General features: G+C 55.5%; 1 long non-coding RNA gene across 2 annotated transcripts in view; it reads right to left on the reverse strand.

Annotated features, from left to right (window-relative positions):
• The window catches only part of LOC139046265 (uncharacterized), a 7,939-nt gene extending 12 nt beyond the window's left edge, over positions 1-7,927 (reverse strand). Inside the window, exons 1-3 of one of the 2 annotated variants that reach the window (XR_011506107.1) lie at positions 6,842-7,927; positions 4,164-4,560; positions 1-255 (exon numbers count right to left, since the gene is read on the reverse strand). The exon at positions 1-255 is cut by the window's left edge and continues 12 nt beyond it. This is a non-coding gene — a long non-coding RNA (uncharacterized lncRNA). Of the gene's footprint in view, positions 256-4,163 lie in introns of both variants that reach the window. The other variant, XR_011506108.1, reaches the window with a different exon arrangement.
• Between the last annotated feature and the right edge of the window lie 1,978 nt (positions 7,928-9,905).

Genomic DNA, 9,905 nt, shown 5'->3' on the forward strand with positions numbered 1-9,905 from the left:
AGCCGCCCCCCCCACCCCCGCCCCGTCCCGTCCCATCACGTCCCGTCCCGTCCATAGTTGTAGGTTCCAGTGGTAGGTGTTTCGGGTTTCTGCTATGTGGGACGCCGCCTCAGCGTGGCTTGAAGGGCGATGCTGGGTCTGGGGCTGCGCCCAGGATCCGAACCGGTGAAAACCTGGGCCGTCGAAGCCGGGGGTCGGGGTGGGGGGCGCGTACTTGACCGCTCGTCCACGGGCTCGGCCCCCGGCCCTTGTTTTCTAGGGAGAGAGACAGAGAGACCCGATCCATTTTCTCTTGGCCTCTAAAGCGTGCGTGTGGTCGAAAGGCGACGGAGAGAGGGGTTCTGGTCCAGAAAGCCCTGACCGCGCCGCCGCGGGGATCGGTCGGTTCCGCCCGAACCGTCCGAGTCGGAAAGGAATGGACAGCTTTCCTCCTTTGGGCCCCTGAGTTGGGACCGACAGGGGAAGAGGAACAGGCCTCTCTCCCTCACACCCCGGCCCCTTCCCCCAGGACGCCCTCCTTCTAGTCAGCCCGCCTCTGGCTTTTCCGCACGCCGACGACCACTCGTCGGCATGGACCCACCTTCCTTGGGGGACACCACCACACGACTCTCCCACTCGTCTCCCTGCCTTTCGTTGGCGTTGCTGCCAAAGGCGAGGGGTAGGGGTGGTGGTGGCAGGGACGGCAGGGGCCCAGCGGCTCTCTTGCGGGTGAGGAAGTCTTGCTGGTTCTCCTAGGTCGGTGATCTTTCTCGATCTCCACACACATTCTTCGTTTGGGGAGACAAGAGACGCCCTCCGAGGAATCCCTATGGCCAGGGTCGATCACTTACTCGCTCACTGCCTCGGTCTCGGCTCGGCCTCTGTCTGTCTTGTCTCTCTCCCTCCCTCCCTCCCTCCCTCCCTCATCGGTCTCTGTGTGTGGACGTCTAGGTGGAGGCGAGGCAGGGAGGCCACCCACCCACCCACCCACCTACCTCATGGTTTACCACACGCTTTACACGGAGGTAGAATTCCCATCCCACCGAATCCATCCTTTCCACGGGGCACAAGCCAGTGGCCTTCGGGAGTTTCTCCCCAAGGTGGCGCATCCGTCACGGCTATCTATTTCCAGAAGGTTTCCGTTTCCATCTCCTCCCTCCGAAAGAAAAAACGGCCCCACTCCCGGATCTGCCCCACCACGACCACCACCGCCACCGCCATCTGCTGTCGCCCTCTAGGGTTGGACCGTTCTAGCTCTCTCCTCTGCGTGGAATCGCAACGTAGGTCGCCTTGGATGTCTGACACCTCTCACTTAGCAGAAGGTTTTGGAGGCTCAGGCTGGGCCACGCTTTGGCCCGGGTCAGTGTTCCGTTCCTCCGGACGGCTTCCTCGTTTTCCACGAGAAGGAGCCGTGAAGACGGAAAGGAAGGGCGGATGGATGGCTTTTCACGTGCTACCGAGTCCCTCTCCCCTTTTCCCAAAAGCGTGAGGGGCGGTCGAGAGGATCGTCTCTGATGACAAAAGTCAGAGGCACCCCGGGTCAGACACCGTGCGAGGCGTTGGTGTGTTCTCGAGACGAGAACACGTCCCCGTCAGCGTTTCCTGTCGTTCTCGTTCCGAAAGGATTCACAAGCCACCTCGTCTCCCTCAAGGTCTTAGGGCTCTCGTGCTCCGCAGCCGTCACGTGCCGTGGATCCTGGGCACCACCACGCCACCCCGCCCCCCCCCGCCATAGCTGTCGATCGCTACGTGGCTCGCCTATGTTTGCCCAAAAGAGCAGTCCGATGGACAGCGTGGTGCTTTTCCCAGCAGGCAGGCAGGTGAGAGTCACCGCTCTAGAAGGTTTCCAAGCCCCGTTCCATTCTCAGAGGCAGCTCCTTTGGCCATCAAGGAGGCAGGCGATGGGGGTGGGGGTGGGGATGGGGATGGGGCCGGGGCCTCTGTTCCTCTGTCGCTGTAGAAATGATTGGGAAAGCAGGGACGATGGGCGTAGGTCGACCATCCTGGGCGGTGGTGCTTTGGGAGCTTTTTCTAGAAGAAGGAGCCAACGGCCTTCCCTGGGAAGGGAGGAAACCAGAGGAGGTCCCCCTCAGACCGACCTGGCACGAGAAGGACACTCTCTCTCTCTCTCCCTTTTCTTCCTGACTTGAAATCAGGAGACAAAATTCCCCTGCCAAAGGGGCCCTCCCGAAACGGGGAGTGAGGAAGACCTCCTTCTCTTCACGGCTGAAGTTCTCCCTGCCTTTCCTGGACGGGAAGGATAGCACCTACGCCCGCTGCCGTCGGCGACTTTTAGTCCCCCTGGAGAGGAAGAAATTCTTTCCCGTGGCCGAACCCTGGCGGTTCGTTCGTGCTGCAGAGGACGTGACTCTCTCTGACACACCCAGGAGCCTCCTCGCTCCGGTCAAGGAGAGGGAGTTCTGTTCTGTGGTTTAGAATGGTGCTTAAAAAGGGACATCGCTTACAAAGGGTCCTCGTCCCCCTTCCTAAACGGACGGCTCGGCTCGGAGGCATGAGATACGTTTCGCATCCTCCTCGTCGTCTTCACTCAAAGTTTTATTGGAGTTTTGAAGATTTTATTTTTTGTCTTTCCTTTTTCTCCCCAAAGCCCCCCGGTACATAGTTGTGTGTTCTTCATTGTGGGTCCTTCTAGTGGTGGTATGTGGGACGACGCCTCAGCGTGGCTTGATGAGCGGTGCCGTGTCTGAGCCCGGGATCCGAACTTTTGAAGCCCCGGGCCGCTGAAGCGCAGCGTGCGAACTCAACCGCTCGGCCACGGGGTCAGCCCCTTCCTTCCTTTCCTTCCTTCCTTCCTTCCTTCCTTCCTTCCTTCCTTCCTTCCTGAGGAGGAGGAGGCAGGCGCTGTGTGAAGTCGCCAGTGAGTCTGTGGAAAGAGACGGAGGATTTCCCATGGGAAGCCAGGGCGGGGGACACGGACCAATGTCGTGCGAACTTGAAGGTGAATGATCAAAAAACCCACACACACCTAGAGCAGCGGGTTGCCAGTTAGGAGTTTGCTTGCCGGGCCCATAACGCAGGGCTCATCGATGAGCCAAACCGTCCGTGATCCTCAAGCAGTCTAGTAGGATTAGAGAAAGGAGGGGGGCACTCTTTCTGCCCCAGACGAGGCAAGTTTCTCAGACAGCCACCCTGCCCCAACATCTTCCCTCCCTGCCTCCCGGCCCTTGGCGGACTGGACTGCAGCCTAAGGGTGGGGGAATTGAAGAAAGCCGTTCAATGGAAAAAAGCCCGAGGCCATGGGAGAGAGCTTCCTGCGCTTGAATGAGGCCCTGACACCAGGCCCGTCGGAATGAATGGGCCTGACCTCCCCTCCCCCCTCTCCCCTCCCAGGCTGGCGAGTCCCACCGACTCGACTCGGCAGTGGAAGGCTAGGGGTTTCCACTGAAATGGTGAACCGGCCCCCTTGTCCACAGGAAAACCACGCACGGGTACAGCCTAGGCCGGATCTCGGGCCAAGTCGTCAGGGTGGCAAGATGATGGCGGATGAGAGGAAACTTGTTCTGGGACCGCCCCGCCCCCCCATCGTCTCTCTGGCTGAGAAGAGGGCCGGGGAGCGGTGAGGGTCAGGGGAAGAGTGGGGGCGGGGCCGGGACAGGGACCACCGGGCAGTAGGACGGGAGTAGCCCTGAGGGCTGCCTGCCTGCCTGCTTCCTTCCCTGCCGGCACAGGGCTGAGAGAGGCACCGGGCACGCTGGCTCCTGCCCCTCCACTCATTCGGGAAGCCTTCTGTTGTTGCTCCTGAGGTGCCGGCTGCGGTGACAGACAGAGCAAAACTCCTCTCTCTGTCTATTTCTTCAAAGGCCCGAGTCTGAGCTACGACAGATTCCCCTGTGGCTCGACCCGCAACCTCCCATCCTGCCAGACCAGACCCCTTGTCCAAAAACCTCCACTGGAGGAGCTCTTTCACCTGACCAGGAAAGGAAACACCAGCCCCGCCTCAGCCTCACACCCACCACCACCACCACCACCACCCCCCCCCCGCCCCACTCTCCTCCGGACCCAGATACCTAACAGAGGGAACAAAAATCCAAAAATCCTGCTGCTCTCCTTCTACCGCCTCCACTTTAGAAGAGTCGGTCTCCCCCGAACACCTCAGACTCTGTGACTTCCCGCGGCCTCCCTTTCCCCATCCCCATTCTCTCCCCGGACAGGCCCCATCTTACACTCGAATGACAGCTCCACCGCTCGGGGCAGCTGGCCACGATGTCCCAAAGTGGCCCGGACAGTAGCCTGGTCGATTCCAAAGGACCCACGCACGCAGTCGGCCATAAACGTGGTGTGGAGATCGTGGACGTTCGCGGGCCTCTGATGAAATCGCTGCTCCGGGGACCCCGGCGTCTAGGACCCGTCTTCTCCGTGTTCTTCACACCGTTGCTCCTGGGCCGGTTATTCTCTTCCCTCTCGCTGACCTTAACGTTTTGTCTCTGCCATTGAGTTTTGACTGTGCGAATGTGACTTGCCACTGTAGGGCTGCATGGATCTCTCAGGCATCCTGCTGTGCCGTGCGGGGGGGGGGGAATCCTTGGTGGGTGGGTCGATAGACGTCCCTTTGGTTGTGCCCTGGAGGGGAGAGACAGAGGGGACGACTCAATCCACCACGAACGCTGATGTCGCTCCGATAAACCTGTAGCGGTGATTCTAGTTTATGGCCCGTGTCCTGAAAATAACTTCCCAAAGGGCCAGCCCAGCGGCACAGCGGTTAAGTTCGCACGTTCCGTTTTGTCAGCCAGGGGTTCGCCGGTTCGGATCCAGGGTGCGGACGTGGCGCCGCTTGGCAAGCCACGCTGTGGTCGGCGTCCCGCCTATCAAGGGGAGGAGGATGGGCACGGATGTTAGCTCGGGACCACTCTCCCAGGGCAAAAAGAGGAGAATTGGCAGCAGGTGTCAGCTCGGGGCTCGTCTTCCTCGAAAAATTAATTAATTAAATAAATAAAAACAACTTCCCAAACCTCTCTGATAACTTGAAGCTTTGAAGTTTTGCGAGGTGAAATCAGGTGATAAAAAAGTCCACGGACGGGGGCGGCCCCGTGGCCGAGTGGTTAAGTTCACACGCTCCCCTTCGGCAGCCCAGGGTTTTGCCGGTTCAGATCCCTGGCACGGCACGGACACGGCACCACTCGTCGGGCCGTGTGGAGGCGGCGTCCCACATGCCACAACTGGAAGGGCCCTCAACTAAGATAGACAACTATGTCATGGGGGGGATTTGGGGAGAAAAATCGGGAGGGGGGAAAAAAACAAAAACGGAAGATTGGCAACAGTCATTAGCTCGGGTGCCAAACTTAAGACAAAAACAATTTCCTTGACGATGTAGATCATTTCCGAGTAAGATAGAACCTGAGACGTGAATGGCTAAATAGAAGTTTATCTACTTTGGGTTTGTGAGGATACGGAAACTAAAAGACGTTTGGGTCTATCGAGGAACACGTCTCGTGCTTTATTAAAAGCTTTGACAGGGGACGGCGGCCCGGCGGCATAGTGGTTAAGCTCCTGCACTCAGCTTCGGCAGCCCGGGGTCCTCGGGTTCAGATCCCGGGCGTGGACCTCCACCGCTCCTCACACCGGGCTGTGGTGGCATCCCGTCCACAAGATCGAGGAAGTGGGGCACAGGTGTTACCTCGGGCCCGCTCTCCCTCAAGCAGAAAGAAGAGGAAGATTGGCAACAGGCGTTAGCTCTGTGAGGGCCGATCTTCCTCACCCAAAAACTAAAGTGAGATGAAATCAAATAAAGCGAAAGAAAAGATAAACCTATGAAATCCCATGTTTCTAAAAGTGGCCAAGTGTTTAGAAATTGGCCAAGCGACAGAATGCTCATGGGAAGGACAGTTCCTAATTGCTGACTTCTTAGTTTTCACCAAAATTAAGGTTCATGAGGGTTAAAAAATCTACTTAACAAATGCGATGAAAGCCACTAGGCCGGCCTGGTGGCGCGCTGGTTAAGTGTGCCTGTTCCGCTTTGCCGGCCCGGGGTTCGCTGGTTCGGATCCCGGGGGTGGACGTGGCACCGCTGGGCGAGCCACGTGGTGGTAGGCGTCCCACATATGAAATAGAGGAAGATGGGCACGGAGGTTAGCTCAGGGCCAGCCTTCCTCAGCAAAAAGAGGAGGATTGGCAGCAGTTAGCTCAGGGCTCATCGTCCTCAAAACAAAACAAAACAAAACAAAAAGCCACTAAAAGTGAATATGGGAAACATCTTTGTGTTCAAGGAAAGTGAGATGGCTGCCTTCAGGCAAGAGGGCCTAAAAAGTAAAGATCGTTTTGTCTGTGAAAAGGTGATCAAAGTTTCACGGGGAAAATAATCTGAGAAAAAGGTCTGTTCGTGGTCAAGTGGCCTAAAATTGGAACGAGTGGACAGATAGAAATGGCGAGCGATAGGATCTATTGGAGTCTATGAGGAAGCCATTGGGTGTCGGCCTAATTCGGCCTGACAGTGTTTTTCCAAAAGGGCCTGACGTGGCCGGCGAGCATGCATCGCATCGTAGATCTGCTTTAAACATTTCCTATGGCAAGAACCAATGCCCTTAAGGGAAAGGAGCAGCTTCCCCGTGCTCGGGCCTTTCCTTAAGGAGAGGCATCTTTCCTTAGGCTAGGAACGGATGGTTGCGCTCACCTGTGACCACCCAGGCCCAGACAACAGACCTGCCACCCAGCAGTGTCTGTCGATCGCTGTGCCGACAGAGCAGTCTCGCGACTATCATCCAAGGGACCTTTCGATCCTATGTGAAACGTCCTCTCTGGGGGTCTAGAAGCACTCTGTACACCCCACTTCCCGGGCGCCCTCTCTTCCTTCGGGAAGAAAGGACCCGGGCCACAGTCCTCACATTTTAGCTCAGAATAAACTCACCCCGATTTTCACGGATAGATTGGTTCCGGATTATTTCCGTCGACAGAATGGAATCAAGTCAATGAGTTTCAAGATCGGAGGGAAGCTGATGCAAAATCAGAATTTGTTTTTCTCGCTCTCGAAAGGATACTTTTATCTAACTTCTAGTCTCCTCCTGATAAAGACATTGGAAAAGGTTTCTCTTGACCTCTGAGGGAATCGACACCAAAGACAGAGATCCTCCATTTTGTCAGAATGATTTCCTAGGCCTCCAATGGAGGAGGCCTCCCTCGGACGGGAGCTCAGCTTTTGTTTTGCAACAGTTTTCCTCTCTCTGCTTGCCTTTAACATCTCCTTTCCCGTTCTTCTTTTTTGGAAGGGAAATACGTGCACCGCTGGGAAAAAAAAAAAAAAAAAGAATTTTCTAAATGACCAAAGAAGATCTACGACTGTTGTTATTTTGGTTTCACGGAGCAGTTCCACGTCCACATTTACTCCATTTTAAACACCCACACACACTCACAGCACGGGGCTGTGAGGATGTCCTGGGGAACTCGATTTGTGGAGGGAATGGCTGTGAGGTCTCTGCCCCCCAACCCCCACCATTTGGGTGCTTCTGCTTGTTGATGAGGACGGGAAGCCCTGCTGAAATCCATATTCTTATCACCACACGTGCATCTGCACCCATGCTCCCCCCGTGTGTCGTCTTTGGGCTTTGCTGTGGCCCCGTGCGGAGGGAGACCTGTTTTGTCTTGTAAACTTTTCCGCGGCCAAGCGGCTCGGTCCTTTCCTCTACGACTTGTGGGCTCTGTCTGTCCGTCTGCCTTAGACAGACCCTCTGGGCCGGAAGTGACAGGCTGCACACAATTCCTGACAGACTGCGGACAATTCCTCCGTCGTCACGGTCCTTCTCTGATGACGTGCATGGTTTCGGTTTGACAGCGACCCCCACCCCCCACCCCGCCCTGATTTTCTAAGTCCTCCCGGGAGCCCGGGAAGTGCTCGGGCGCTCCGGGAAGCGGGGGCCGGCAGCCCCGGCCTGCCCCGTGGCATCTCCGGGGACTTTTCCACCTCTGTCCGCGTCAGCCAGCTGGCAGCCCCGGCCCGGCCCAGGAGTCACATGGGGAGTCTGTCCCCTTCCTGGCAAGCCCACCCACCCCACCCCCCTCCCCGCCGATTTTCCAACACCTCCTTCTGCGCCCAGGGTTGCCCTGTGCTGCCTGGGAGCTCCGAGGTGGACACCCTGGGGCCTCACGTGGTGACCTCCCGCCCGCCCCAAGCGGGCCCAGAGAGAAAGAGAGAGAGAGACACAGAGAGAGACAGAGACAGAGACAGAGAGACAGAGACAGAGGGAGACAGAGAGAGACCTGACCCGGCGGTGGGCGCAGGCTGTGCACTCTCGCTGGCCGGTGACCCGGTTCCCTCCCGCTGACCCCTCCGCGCCGGTCGTTGGGCGCCATCTGGCGGCCGCTTTTACAGAGTGGCCCTCCTCCGGAGCCCCGGCGACATGAGCAAGGGATGGGACTCGCAGGACGTCTGTGTGGTTTCCAGTGTGGGGCTGTGTGGAACAGAGCTGCTAAGAACATTCATGCCCCGGATTCTGTGTGAATGAACAGGAACGTGGCCGCAGCCCCCACCCCGCCCCCCGCCCCAGCCCCCGGGAGTGGTGGGAGTGGTGCCCTCCAGACCACCTTCGGGTTGGATGCCTCCCTCCCTGGAAGGACTCACGGGACTCCACAAAAGCTGACTTCCTGGAGGTCCAGCGGAGACCCCCAAGGCCCAAGGCCCCCCCCCCCACCACAGATCACTGTGGAAGTCTTAACGACCCAAGGCTCCAGCTACATACAGACGCTCTTAGGAGGCAAGATACACCAAGGGCTTATGTAGGTTGCCACTTTCGGTGGTTGTTTCCTCGGCGTGTGAGTTTTGGAACCCGCCACGCCATTTTTCACAGAGGCCATACCGTTTCCCTTCACCACCAGTGAGGCGTGAGTGACTGACTTGGCTTTTCCGCGACCTCACTAGCAGTTTGATCCTGTTCCTGTATTTGGAAGAAGGCAGTCTCACCCATGTGTCCCCACAATGTCTCCCTCTAATTTTCTCACTTGCTTTTCCAGGGAACAGCTCACATCTTTTCATGCGCTTATCGGTCATCCATGCGTACCTCCTCCTCCCCAGGTGAAAGTGCCTGCTCTGTCTATTGGTCTTCCATTGTATTTGTATTTTTCAGTGTTGATTTCCCCCGGGTCTCCACTCCATTGTGGGTTTTGTTTTTTGTTTTTTTGTTTTTTTTGCTTAAAGATTGCCACCTGAACCAGCCCCTGTTGCCCATCTTAAAAATGAATGAAATACTGATACATATCACCACATGGATGATCCTTGAAGACACTGTGCTAAGTGAAATAAGCCAGACACACGCACGTGCGCACACACACACACACACACAAATATTGCATGACTCTATACATATGGCACATTGGTAAAGTTATATTCAAAGAAACAGAAAGTAGAAGAGTGATCACCAGGGGCTACAGGGAGGATGAAGAGGAGTACCTCTTTAAAGGGCATAAAGTTTGAGTTTGGGATAATAAAAAAAAATAATAAAAAATTCTGGAGAAAGACAGTGGTGAAAGTTTCACAAAAATGTGACTGTACTTTATGCCAGTGAGTTTTACACTTAAAATTGTCAAAATGGCAAGTTTTATGTTACATATATGTGGGTATAATAAAAACTATTAGTTTCCAATAAAAGCTACTAGTGAATTCTTCCAAACGTTTAAGAAAGAAATAATACTAATTCCTAATAATCTGTTCCAGAAAATATAACCACATCTTCTTTATCCATTCGTCCCTTGACCGGCAACACTTTCCAACTCATCTTATGAGGCGAGCAGTACCCTAAAAGCACAACTAGAGTTTAAAAGTAGGGAAACTTGAGAACAACAATTCTCATAAATGAGCAGGTACCGTCTTCTATGAAATATTAGAAAATTGAATCCAACAATGTAAAACAATCATACACCAGGGCAAAGAGGAATTTATTTCAGGTATGCAAGGTTGTATCAGCATTCCAAAATCAAATCAA

The sequence above is a fragment of the Equus asinus genome, chromosome 9, assembly GCF_041296235.1.
Source record: "Equus asinus isolate D_3611 breed Donkey chromosome 9, EquAss-T2T_v2, whole genome shotgun sequence".
Lineage (NCBI taxonomy): Eukaryota > Metazoa > Chordata > Mammalia > Perissodactyla > Equidae > Equus > Equus asinus.